The following is a 12,062-nucleotide window of genomic DNA, read 5'->3' on the forward strand; positions in this document are numbered from 1 at the left end:
GACAATTCACAGGTGGCAGCGGACAAATACTGCCAAATAAAGTGGTCTGTAGCTAGGTTTCTGTTACCTCTTGGATCTGAAAGTCAATCCAGTCATCTGTGCCCTTGAGTGCAGCAAACGTGGTTTAAAACAAACACATGTCTACTGGAGACAATGCAAAAGCTCTGTTCGTTTCTGCTGGAGGTAAGAAATGGAAACGCCTCTCCTACCAGGCAGCGGGGGGTCTTGCAAAAGCCACTGTGTTGGCACCCTGCTGGAGGGAGCACGGTGCTGTGGGTCCCCTTGGCACGTGGACTCCTGAGAAGGAGCTGCTCATCTTGAGTGTTGCCACTGAAGGAAGCAAGGAGTGCAGACGGATCCTGGTCCTCAGCAAGGGACAGGATAAGGGTGTGAACAAAGCACACAAAGCTTCTACGAGGCCCTTTCTAAAGGCTGTGTCCCAGGCTTAGCAGGCTCTTTTCTCTGAACAATTTTCAGATCCACCTCACTTGCAAGCTGCCTAGCATCACAGTGGCATTCTGCTTTTCTGCTGTAATCTCATGTTGTTAGGCAGCGTGATTCTTGTTCTTAGCTGTGCCATATATAGAAGATTACATAAATACCTTGGAAATCTTAGGGAAAAAAGAAATCCATGTAATCTGTAATTTTATGTCTTCCTCCTAGAGAACATTCTGTTTAACACAGGAGAGGAAGAAGGCAACCATGCCTCTTCTTCACCAAGAAAGCCACTGCCTGGCTGCCTATTTGCCCAGCTGTGCTAATGAGCAATTACAGCCCAACACAGGGAGCTGAGGTGAATCTGTTCTCTTGGAAGTTGTCTCCCAAAGACTTTTTGATACCTGAGCACTTTGCCCTGTGCTGAATTAGTGTCATTTTCATCTCCTTCTCCCTGCCCTTCTTCTCCTTGTAGATGAGTATTGATTTTCTAATTTGAAGCCAATTTGTAAAGGGATGTGTGTTTTGCAATTCGGGTCTGCTGTCTGTAAACCTCACATTGAGCCAAAGGATAATCCCAGGATGTGGGGTCGCTTTGTTTCTGTGGGCTCAGGAGTCCACGTGGCTTTATATTGGGCTGTGTTCATGTTTGTTGACCTTGAGATCCTCGACAGTGGGGTCTGCCGCAGCACTTGGGGCAGCCAGGTAAACACTCCTGGAGGATACCTCCGGCACATGCTTTGGTGAAGACACTGCATGGAGAAGATGTTGGTCTTTGCAGTGCTGAAAGAGTAACCTTTCTCTCTTCCTCTCTTCCTCTCTTCCTCTCTTCCTCTCTTCCTCTCTTCCTCTCTTTCTCTCTTTCTTTCTCTTTCTCCCTTTCTCTCTCTTTCTTTCTCTTTCTCCCTTTCACTCTCTTTCTTTCTCTCTTTCTCTCTTTCTCTCTTTCTCTCTTTCTCTCTTTCTTTCTTTCTCTTTCTCCCTTTCTCTCTCTTTCTCTCTCTCTTTCTCTCTCTCTTTCTCTCTCTCTTTCTTTCTCTCTTTCTCTCTTTCTTTCTCTCTCTCTTTCTTTCTTTCTTTCTTTCTTTCTTTCTTTCTTTCTTTCTTTCTTTCTTTCTTTCTTTCTTTCTTTCTTTCTTTCTTTCTTTCTTTCTTTCTTTCTTTTTTGTCATTGAAGAATATCAAGTAGTATAATTATTTAAAAGATTTTATCCTCTGCAGTTCCTTCTTTTCAGAAAGAGTGAAAATTTGTTTAATATGCTTGCAAACCAGGAAAGGAGGAGGGGATAGAACTTCAAACAGCGCTGCTAAAAACAGCCTGGGCTGCTTTTGTTTAGACTTTCAAAACGCAGCGGCTTAATGCCTCCATTGTACGGAGAGGGAAATATGCTAATTCGAAGCACATTTCCCATTAGAAGCCCTTTCAGCCGTGTCATCACTGAGATATGAAAGACGATAAAAGCAGGGGGGGGACCAGGGGAGGCCTGCGCTGCGGGCGCGCAGCCGTGCCTCATTGTGTGCGGGGCTGAATGGGGCTGACGAGCCCAGTCACCCGTGAAGGCCTGCAGCCCGGGGGCCGTGCAGGTTCCCATGGGCGCCGGCTGCCCCCTGCCCTGCCCTGCCCTGCCAGGCAGCCTCGCCTCGGCAGCCCCGCCTGCTCGCGTGAAGAGAAATGCATCCATCACTGTTTGGCCTATGTGGAAAATGTACGGGTACTGCTCATTTAAAACACTTCATGATGTATGTGAAAACCTAGCCTTTCCTTTTTCCTCCCCCCTTCAAGTCGTTACGAGAGCTTTGAGTCTCACATTTTGGCTCAGGAGTCTGACCCTGTTGGTCCAGAGCTGGGAGGATGCTCACTTTACCCAGCAAGACTACATTTTCTGTTTTCTTTCTGACAGGCGTTGGTGTTGGTTTATTATAGAGAACTTGGGATTAAATGATCTTGAGGTTCTGGTGATGTTGCTATGATATTTGCTTGGAGACAGTTTGAAATGGCAGTGAGATTTTAGCTCTAGCTGTTTGTTTGGCTCTACAAACCTGCCGTATACTAATGGTGAATTAGACTAAGAAAATGGGGTTTTGATTGCATTTGCAATCTGGTGATGTTCCATTTGCAGTAGAAGTATCTACTACAATCAAAAGCACAATTAGTTTAAATATTACTGAGGACCGTGGCTGGAATTATTTCCTCAGAAATACTTCTAATGCAGAGGTTGGGCTTCAGTTTCTTACCTGTACTGCTTGTGAACAGGTAGATGGGACTAGATGATTTTGGTTAGGCTTAAGAAGTGGAGACCTTTTTCAGCAGGCTGTGGGCAAGTCTCTGACCTGCAGTGAGGAGACCTCTGCCCCACGTTGAGCAACCTCCCTTCAGCCACCTGCAGGATGGTCAACACACACTTCTCATAGCACATTTTTTGATACGCAGTTCCTCATCGTAAAGAGCAGTGATAGCATCTTATCCCTAGGCTTGCCTGTGTCGTTTCTGTCTTGTGCCTTTCTCCATCTTTCAATATATATTTTTTTCAATATATCCATTCCATCTCCATTTGCCTGGTTCCGTAGCTCCCATCCTTTACTTCTCCAAATGGTGCGGAGTGATGGGGAAGATGATGGTACTTCAGGAAACAGGAGTGGTGACAGAGAGACGCACAGTGTCTCTGTAGTACTGTTGAGAGCAAAAATACTCAAGTGACATTTTGTATCATGAACGCAGGATCAGAGCAGGCATATGGTGATGATGCTTAGCGTTTACACTTCAGAAGCACTAAGTCCAGAGAGATTGTTTTACAGATGTGCTGAAGCCTAGAGAAGGGAAATAAAGTGAGTTGGAAATGATACTAGAAACAGGTCAAGAAAGCTAGATGCTGAGTGAGTGTCATTCTGACGTGTGACAACCTGCAGAAGTGATGGCTTTGAGCTGTTCAAAACAAGTGAATGTCATGTTTGGAAAGAAACTGGAAAACAAGGATGTTAATGTCAGGTTAGGATCATTTGGAAGAAAGTCTGGGTGGCTTTTGGAAGGGCCTGATGCAGTGGAACAGAAGGATTGGGAGGCAGGGATCCAGCTTTGGCTGATTTTGGAGAAGCTGCTTCTCCGTGGGCCACAGAGGGAGCATGGCCATGTGTGGCCACTGCTGGCTGGCCTTGGTGGCAGACCTCCTTTGGGGTGAGCTTTCCAGCATCTCACAGTCAGGGCCACAGGACAGCTCTGCTGCTGAGCCACCCCAAGGCTCCCTGCTCACCGCTCTTGAAAAACCAGGCGAGACAAAGTGTTGGAAATGTATACTGTAGGGAATAATCCTGCCTTGGCAAAGGGGTTTTGCTTGACAGCCTCTCTGGGAATTCGGGCTGAAAGCTGCTACTTTGTCCTTAGCTCACCCTATAGCGCTTTTGTCTTGGAGCTCGTTTTGTATGCGGGATCACCCACCACTGCGATTCAGCAAAATGGAGGCGTGACATGATCCAGACAGAGCCCCAAACATGCTCCTTGTTGGCAGGTTAAGTCCTTCGCTGTTTATGAAGTGGAGGGTGGGTTTTTTTAATTACGCTGAGCTCCCTGGGTACGCACTTAACTTTCTGTGCGCGCCGGCGAGAGGCCTGTTAAACACTTGAGGGGCCGCTGTTTGTTGCCCACCAGCAGCCACCTCAAAGGCATTGTGGAGCACAAAAAGAGGTCTTGCTTTGTGCATGACCAGGCTCCCACTTGGTGCTGCTAGAAAGAGGGGACTGGGAAGGCTGGGCTGGTTGGGGTTGCCTGGCACATATTTAGCAGACGAGTTAATTGGGCGCCCTCGAAGTGGAACTTGTTAACATCCTGCCGCTTTCCTAATGAGGATATCTGTGCTTGCAAAGAATATGGGCATTAATTGGGAGCCCTTCAGTTGGTATCTTAACTGAGGGTTTCATGACCAGCGTCTTGTATGTGAACAGAAAATATATTTGCAATTCAGCAGGCTGTCCACAGCTGCAAACATAAGCAGGCCAGGATCTTTCCCAAAGTACTGTTTAATTACACTGAAATGGGAGTTTTCAGGAGCAGTGGCATAGCTACAGTAATGGTGACTTACAGAGCACTGAACCTTTAGACACTGAATTTCAATATATTGTACCAGTCATTATTTTGATGCTCTCTTTTATGCCAACATTATGACTGACTGCTGGATCAGGTGGGCTTTCCTAAAACGTTGTCACACAAGTGCCACACAATCCATGAGGGAGTCTTGAAGCAACGAGCAACTTAGACCAGTATTAGTGGGACCAGGCTTAGCCTGATATGCTGAGGTGAGGTGCTCAGACACAGTGCCCTCAGTGGTTGCTTCAGGTCTCCGTGAACTCAAGACAGATTTGGGATTACTCAGTCCTCTCTGCTTCTCTCCTTTCTGAAGCAACAAAAGCAAGGCAGCGCAAGGGGGAGCAGGGACCTTCATCAGTGGTCTGAGGCCTTTAACTGGAAGAGACTGGAGAAGTGTGATGATGCTCAGCAATACGTTCACTGTCCAGGTATAAGACCTATGGTATGGCTGTCTAAAGCAGTTTTTAGTCTATGTTATGATTCCAGTTACGCCGATAAGGTTTTTTGCTCACTATAAATATGCATAATCACACGTATGTTTTCTTTGTGTATGTGTGTATACTCACATGTAAGCTTTCTGCATATACGTGCATGTAGGGTTCATGCACAGTATCCCTCAGGAAATTCAGGAGGCATCTTCTTCATCCCTGTCTCACCCCAATCTCCTCCAACATGGGGTAACTTTTATAATGAGTGCCTCTTGGTTTCTTTTTGGGGAGCAGGCGGGTTTTGTGCTTCTTTATACTTCTCTGCTTTTTCCATGCTTTTTGAAAAGGCTGGACTGAGGCCAGGACTGAAGAACAAAACGAGCACTGAATAGATGAGAGATTGTAGGTGGGATGCTGAAGTCTATGCGAAGAGTGGGAGGGCAGTTTTCAAAATCAGAACTGGATGTGAAGTTAACACAGGATTATCTGATTAAATCCAACTTTGTGCAGCAGAAGAGTAAGTTTTTTTGTCAAGACTGAACTCAGTGAAGTTTAGATTTATTTATAGATAGATAATGAAAGAAAAATTGAATTCATAGCTTCTCAGTATGGATTCTGTCTCAAACTTTCACGTGTTTTGAGACTAAGCAGCCATATAGGCAGGAGTGCATTGTAATGACACTTGTGCTGCCTCACACAACCGTAGTAGAAGTAGCTCTTCTACAAGCAGAGGAGACACTGATGTAGATGTGCTAAGCAAGTGTGACAAAAGCACCTAGGATGCTATTTCAGTATGTCCAAGAATTAAGGAATGTAAAGAATTAAGAAAAAAAAAGTTTTCTGTGGTGGCAGCAGGATTTTCTAGCAGTATTGGAGGAGGTGATTCATAGCAAAAGCAAAGTACATTGGGCTAAGGTACAGAATTAAGGGAGTGAAGACAAAGAATGGGAGCATTATCAGTTTCCTCCTGCACTGCAGCATTCCTGCTTATGAAATCATTGCTCAAGGCAAAGGGATGGAGAAGCAAGAATGGCAGCTGAGAATCAACTCTGTCGTGAAAGTGACAGCACACAAAAAAAGGTGGAGTGCGTGCCAAAATGAAGAACCTAGGCCTTAAAATGATGGAGGACTGTTTGAAGCACTGTTGGAAGGCTGTATATATTAGCCATGTATGTAAGGATATTGCTGCTGTGCGAATGGCAAATGCGTAGATGATTGGATAACTCAAACCTTGTTTTTGCTGCCTAATTATAAATTTAAAGGATTTGAATCCTGTTACACATTACATTTGTAGGAAACTCTATATACTGCCGTAAAATTGTTGAGCTGGAGAAGATGACGACAACTGTCAGGGCTGGTGCTCTGTGTGCTGCTTGCTGAGTGACAGCTGCTACTGGGGGAGATAGTGGGTTGTCTTTGCTTTTGTTTTTTTTCATAGTCTTTGTCATACCCAGGTGGTGTCTGCTAAGCCTTGTCAATGTGTAAGTGTGAGGATGTGACTGCACTTGTTTTCACTCGACGAGGAATGTGAGTGGCTATGGGGTGATTCTTGCTCAGTCTGTAATACAGTCTGAATATCTGTTACAGCAAGCAGTGCGTACTGCCAGATTCTCTCATCTCTTCAGAATATCCATTACATTTCTCTCTACTGGTTTTAGAAGTCCCAGGGGAGAGAAGATTTCATTGGTTCCCTTAGAGGCTTGTTTGATACCAGGAAGTTTGCCTGAAATTCAGTCAGTTTTCCCTTTCAACTGCATCTTCTTTTTATTATGTTTAAGTAGGTTTTCTCTTCTTGATATTTATTTATACTCTGTGTATGTCTACTAGTTTCACGTAATGTTTTCATTTCGTTTCTATTTCTTTGTTTCTGAGCTCCTTCAACTGCTGTGTGAATGGCTCCAATTTGTCAGCATGGTTCTGACTTTGCTTTGGTGCTGCTTCCTTGCACCAGAGTGGTGCAGGATGTGATGTTACTGTAGGTGAATTTCAAATGTAGTCCTTTTTAATGTTTACTGCTTTCCCTCAAAAGTCTTCAGTGTGATTTATATTCCTGTGTCAGGGCTCTGAATTTTCTTTCCCAGTCTGTTTTCAAATAATGCTTACAGTTCTTCCCCCCCAAAAACAAACAAACAAACAAAAAAGCCCCCACATTCTTAATCCATTACTCTGGCTAAAGAAAAAATATCTAACCTTTTTTCTTTAATTACTTACTTACGTACTCTTGCCTGCCTTTCATAAGCAGAAATGGATTTTCCATCTGCTTGAGAACGTCATCTACTTTTGCTTTCATTTTAACCTTGATTATGGCTCTTGGGATTTTATCTTTGGTCCCTTTCACATCTCTGCCACTTGATCATTGTTTGAGACTAGGACTTGAAGCTGTCCAAGGCTTAGATACTGGAAAAGCTATATAGAACTACCTATTCAATCTGTAAGGTTTCTTTTTCTTTTTGTTACAAATAAAGCCATCTGTCTGTGTTCCAAATTCAGGCTGTTTACTGCCTATGATTCTCTCCAGTGGAGACAATGCAGTGGACCGAAGCCGTGATCCAGCTGTATGGTAGCAGGCCAGCCACAGAAATGTATGAAACCCAACAACAGAACATCATCTTTGCAGGCCTGCTGCCAGGTGTTTTGCTTGGCAGCAGTCACTGCCGTTTTCAGTGTGGCTGGAGGAACGGGGTTGCAGGACTGGCACCTTCACACTGCTGAGCTCTGTTCACCCTCCTGGACCACCTGCATCTGTGAACTCAGCAATTTCCTTTGCTTGAAAAGATAACTCTCCAGGCTCAAGCATTTAGTTTTGCCTTTGTCCAGAAATCCTAGACAGCAATTCCTAACTGCAGTGCGAACTCGTATTTTTTAGTAGTCTGTATTTTATGCTGTGGTAAAAGTGCAGGTTTTTTTCACTATTATTTGTTCATGAGATTATTAATTAGGATTTCGTTTTCCTAGTAATCTAATATGGCTGAAGAATGGGTCCCAGATTATTTCTTTTTAAGTAGTTGCTAGGTACATGACTACTGTACAACTACAAACCTGTCATTGTGCTTTAATTTTATCCCCGTGGAAAATTTGTTTGCTTTTGCATAAGCATTGAGAGTTGGTTTTATACCCACGCCACGGTTAACTGCTCTAAAGCAGAATCATAGAAGCATAGAATGGCTCAGGTTGGAAGGGACCTCAAGGATCATGAAGCTCCAACCCCCCTGCCACAGGCAGGGCCGCCAACCTTCATATGTAATACTAGACCAGGCTGCCCAGGACCCCATCCAACCTGGACTTGAGTGCCTCCAGGGATGGGGCATCCACGACCTCTCTGGGCAGCCTGTTCCAGCACCTCACCACTCTCATGGCAAGGAACTTCGCCCTGACATCCAAACCTAAATCCTCTCTCCTTCAACTTAAAACCATTTCCCCTTGAAAAAAAAAAAAAAAAGCAGAACTGAACACAGGTAGTTACACTGAGGTGCACCAAGTGACTGCTTATGTGTTTGTTTGTTTCTTCTCTTGAATATTTTTACATGCTTTCTAAAATACGTATGCTACAAGTTGCCTTTAAAATAAGTTGTTTGGAATACATCAGTCTTGTCTGAGGGACAGGCTTTGAATTTTACCTTTAGAGTCTCAGATCTCAGAGAATGATCTCAAATTATTCTTGAACTATGTGGGAACACTGTTACAGTTCTGTGAAGCAAAAATGTGCTCTTCTTAAACTTTCTAAGGAATTTTCATTAGCTTATGATAGAGCTCCTTGGCCTTCAGGAATGTAAACAACGTAGATTCAGTGACATTAAAGATAGGTGTTCGAAAGAATTGGCGTCTGAATGGAATTGGATTTTGAACAGAATTTTAAACTTTTGAGGTGGTATTGCTTTACTTGACTGAACAAAGTGATTAAATGTTTTCTTTTTAACTAGATAAAATGAAGTAAAACCTCTTCAGTGCCATTTTGCAGTAAATGCCACTTGATCTGCAGTACTTTCATATGTTTGCTCCACTGCTGTTCTTCCTGGGGTTATGTCTGCCAGGATTCTGAATTATTTTCAGGCTCCGTGGAGACCTCATTGCGGCCTTCCAGTACTTGAAGGGAGTGTATAAACAGGAGGAGGAACGGTTATTTATGAGGGTGGATAGTGATAGGACAAGGGGGAATGGTTTTAAACTGAGACGAGGGAGGTTTAGGTTAGATATTAGGAAGAAGTTTTTCACTCAGAGGGTGATGACGCACTGGAACAGGTTGCCCAAGGAGGTTGTGGATGCCCCATCCCTGGAGGCATTCAAGGCTGGGCTGGATGTGGCTCTGGGCAGCCTGGTCTGGTGGTTGGCGACCCTGCATATACCAGGGGAGTTGAGACTAGATGATCATTGTGGTCCTTTTCAACCCAAGCCATTCTATGATTCTATGATGGCTGGATGAGATTCTATGATGGCTGGATGAGATGAGCACAACTTGCTAGCTCAAGTTAAGACTTGATGCATGAGATTCATACCCATGTTTATACTGGAGGAGGTAGTGTATGCTTTATATCTGCTTTGTTATCAGACAAGCTGGAAGGTTAAGAAATGGCTTAAGATGATAAGTCCTTAAACTCATTGTGTGATCCAGCAACCAGGAAAGCAGTCAGCAGTGGGAGAGAGCATTACACTCAAGCATCTCTTTAAAGCTTTTAGAGGATGATTTAGAAAAACTAATGATTCTGAATAGACTAGATTGATGACTTCTGAAATCTTCTGTTCAAGCTCTTGTCAAGTTAGTTTTGGTATTGTGCGCTTACTTCTGCATTGCTTGTTAGGGGAAGAGGTTATCATGGGAGAAAGTAGGGGAAAATAGCATCCTAGCTTCTTAGTTTTGTATTTATAAGACATCTGCTCTGAAGTCTTGAGCCTGCCCAACAAAATCTGCTTGCCAGCAGGAAAGCGTACAGTTGTTTGTAGGTGTAGATCTTCTCTGACAGAGGGAAAAAGGGGATTGTTAGCAGGATTCCTCCAAAGGCAGAACCAAAAGTCCTGCCTAATGTATTTTCTGTTTAAAGAAAGGAAGATTTGGGTGACGTTTGTATTTTCTGTATGTTTATACTACTAAATGTTTTAAAATTCTATCACTTGGATTAGTTTTTGAACAGGCTTCTTGTAACTTGGGGTAGTCAGAAGCAAGGTTTGAGCCCTCACAGATGTGACAGTCTATACCTCACTTTCTTAATGACCTTTAGACTGTTGCATCTGAGAGGAGGTGGATGGACTGAATGATGAGAAGTTCCAAGAAGGGAATTTCAATGTCAGAAACAGTCTACTGGTTTTACCAGTGGCTGAAGTTGGTATGACTTCCAGCAAGTAAGGATGTGTTTGTTGTGTATTTTCTATCTTAGTGATGCTAAATGGAATAAAAACCCTCTTTATAGAAAGTTTACATAACCGTTATCCCAAATCTAATGAAGTCCTTTCCTTTTTGGCTACAGAATTTGAAAAACTTTTAGTAATGGTTCAAGCAACTTGGCAAGCATATCACATACAGTTTTCCGTTTCAGCTACTTTCTTGAAGGAGCATGTTTGCTTCACAAGGTTGTACTGGGACAGGGACTTTAATGTGCATGGACTGCTATGTGTGCATTACAGGAGACTGGAAAATTAAGCCTTGCACCTGTGGTGAGGTTTCTGCTGGTACTGCTGATTTGATTACCTGCAGGAGCCCAGCACGTGGGCTCCTGAGGAAACTTCATCTTCTCTACAAATTATTTCATCCTTCTTATAAGGAGTTCTGCTGAGATAAAAGCTTTGATCCCAGACTCTTCCTTTAGGTTTTTTGGCAAATGCCTGATAGGTATCAAGTCCTGGTGCTATGCTATGAAATCTTAGGATAAGTGAGAAGCACGAGATCTCTTGGTAGGGTTGGGACATGGTATGCTCCTTACTTTGCTTTGGGCATTGCTGCTCAGCTGCTGCTGTGGCGACAGTGGTAAGAGAGGAAAATTGTGTGCTGGTTTCTTCTGAAAGAAGGGAACTTTCTCTAAAGGCTGGGTCTGAGGCTTTTTCTGCTTGTCACTCAACATCTGTAGAAATAAAAATGCACAGCAAAATTGTGGGTGTAGGAACTTTAGTCAGAAAAGGCTGAATTGCAGCTAAAAATTTTTGGACTGCTTCCCTCTTCCCACTCTCCTGGTTGAATCTGTTATATGGAACACACAGCTTGTAGGTTTTACATCTTCAGCATTTGCTGAATCTGCCCAATGTCTTTGCAGCCTGCAGAATTAGCTAGAGAGGCTGTGAACCACTGAAACCTACCAGATTACAAAGCAAATTACTCCTTGGGTGCTTCACTACCCTGCCTGCAACAGGGGGTCCCCTTGGGCATGGCTGTGATGTGCAGCACGGCATGCTGTTAGGCCACAGACAAGCAGGGTGATGGACAAGGTAATTAGCCTTAATACAGTGCCTTAAATATGTTGTCCTGGGTTTTGGAAGTTAAATAATACTTGCATGGGCCAGAGGAGTGCCCGATGCCACTTTCTGGCTTTGCTTTGGAGGTAGGGGAGCAGGGGAGTTATCAGACATGGCCTTGTTGGCAGTGATCTTCTCACTGATACGGAGTGGTTGGAGTGGGTCCAGAGGAGGGCCACAAAGATGATCAGAGGGCTGGAGCACCTGTCCTGTGGAGAGACGCTGAGGGAGCTGCAGTTCTTCAGCCTAGAGAAGAGAAGGCTCTGGAGAGACTTCATCATGGCCTCGTAGTGTTTAAAAGGAGCTTATGAACAGGAGGGAGACTGACTTACACAGACAGATGGTGATAGGGCAAGGGGGAATGGTTGTAAACTAAAAAGGGGAGATTTTGGTTAGATGTTAGGAGGAAATTCTTTACCCAGAGGGCGGTGAGGTGCTGGCACAGCTGCCCAGAGAAGCTGTGGTGCCCCATCCCTGGAGGCGCTCAAGGCCAGGTTGGATGGGGCCCTGGGCAGCCTGAGCTGGTGGGGGGCAGCCCTGCCCACGGCAGGGGTTGAGGCTGGGTAGTCCTTTCCAACACTAACCATTCTATGCTTCTATGAGTTTCATGCTTGGCTTTAGGTCTTAAACAGCAGACATCCTTTTAAAACTCCAAGCTCTGTTTCCTTAAACATTTTATCCTT

The 12,062-nt window shown here is 44.2% G+C and overlaps 1 protein-coding gene across 9 annotated transcripts in view; it reads left to right on the top strand.

Annotated features, from left to right (window-relative positions):
* GPM6B (glycoprotein M6B) overlaps window positions 1–12,062 on the top strand; it is a 106,340-nt gene that overhangs the window by 63,535 nt on the left and 30,743 nt on the right. The gene's annotated exons all lie outside the window — the stretch shown is intronic.

The sequence above is a fragment of the Gallus gallus genome, chromosome 1 (assembly GCF_016699485.2).
Source record: "Gallus gallus isolate bGalGal1 chromosome 1, bGalGal1.mat.broiler.GRCg7b, whole genome shotgun sequence".
Lineage (NCBI taxonomy): Eukaryota > Metazoa > Chordata > Aves > Galliformes > Phasianidae > Gallus > Gallus gallus.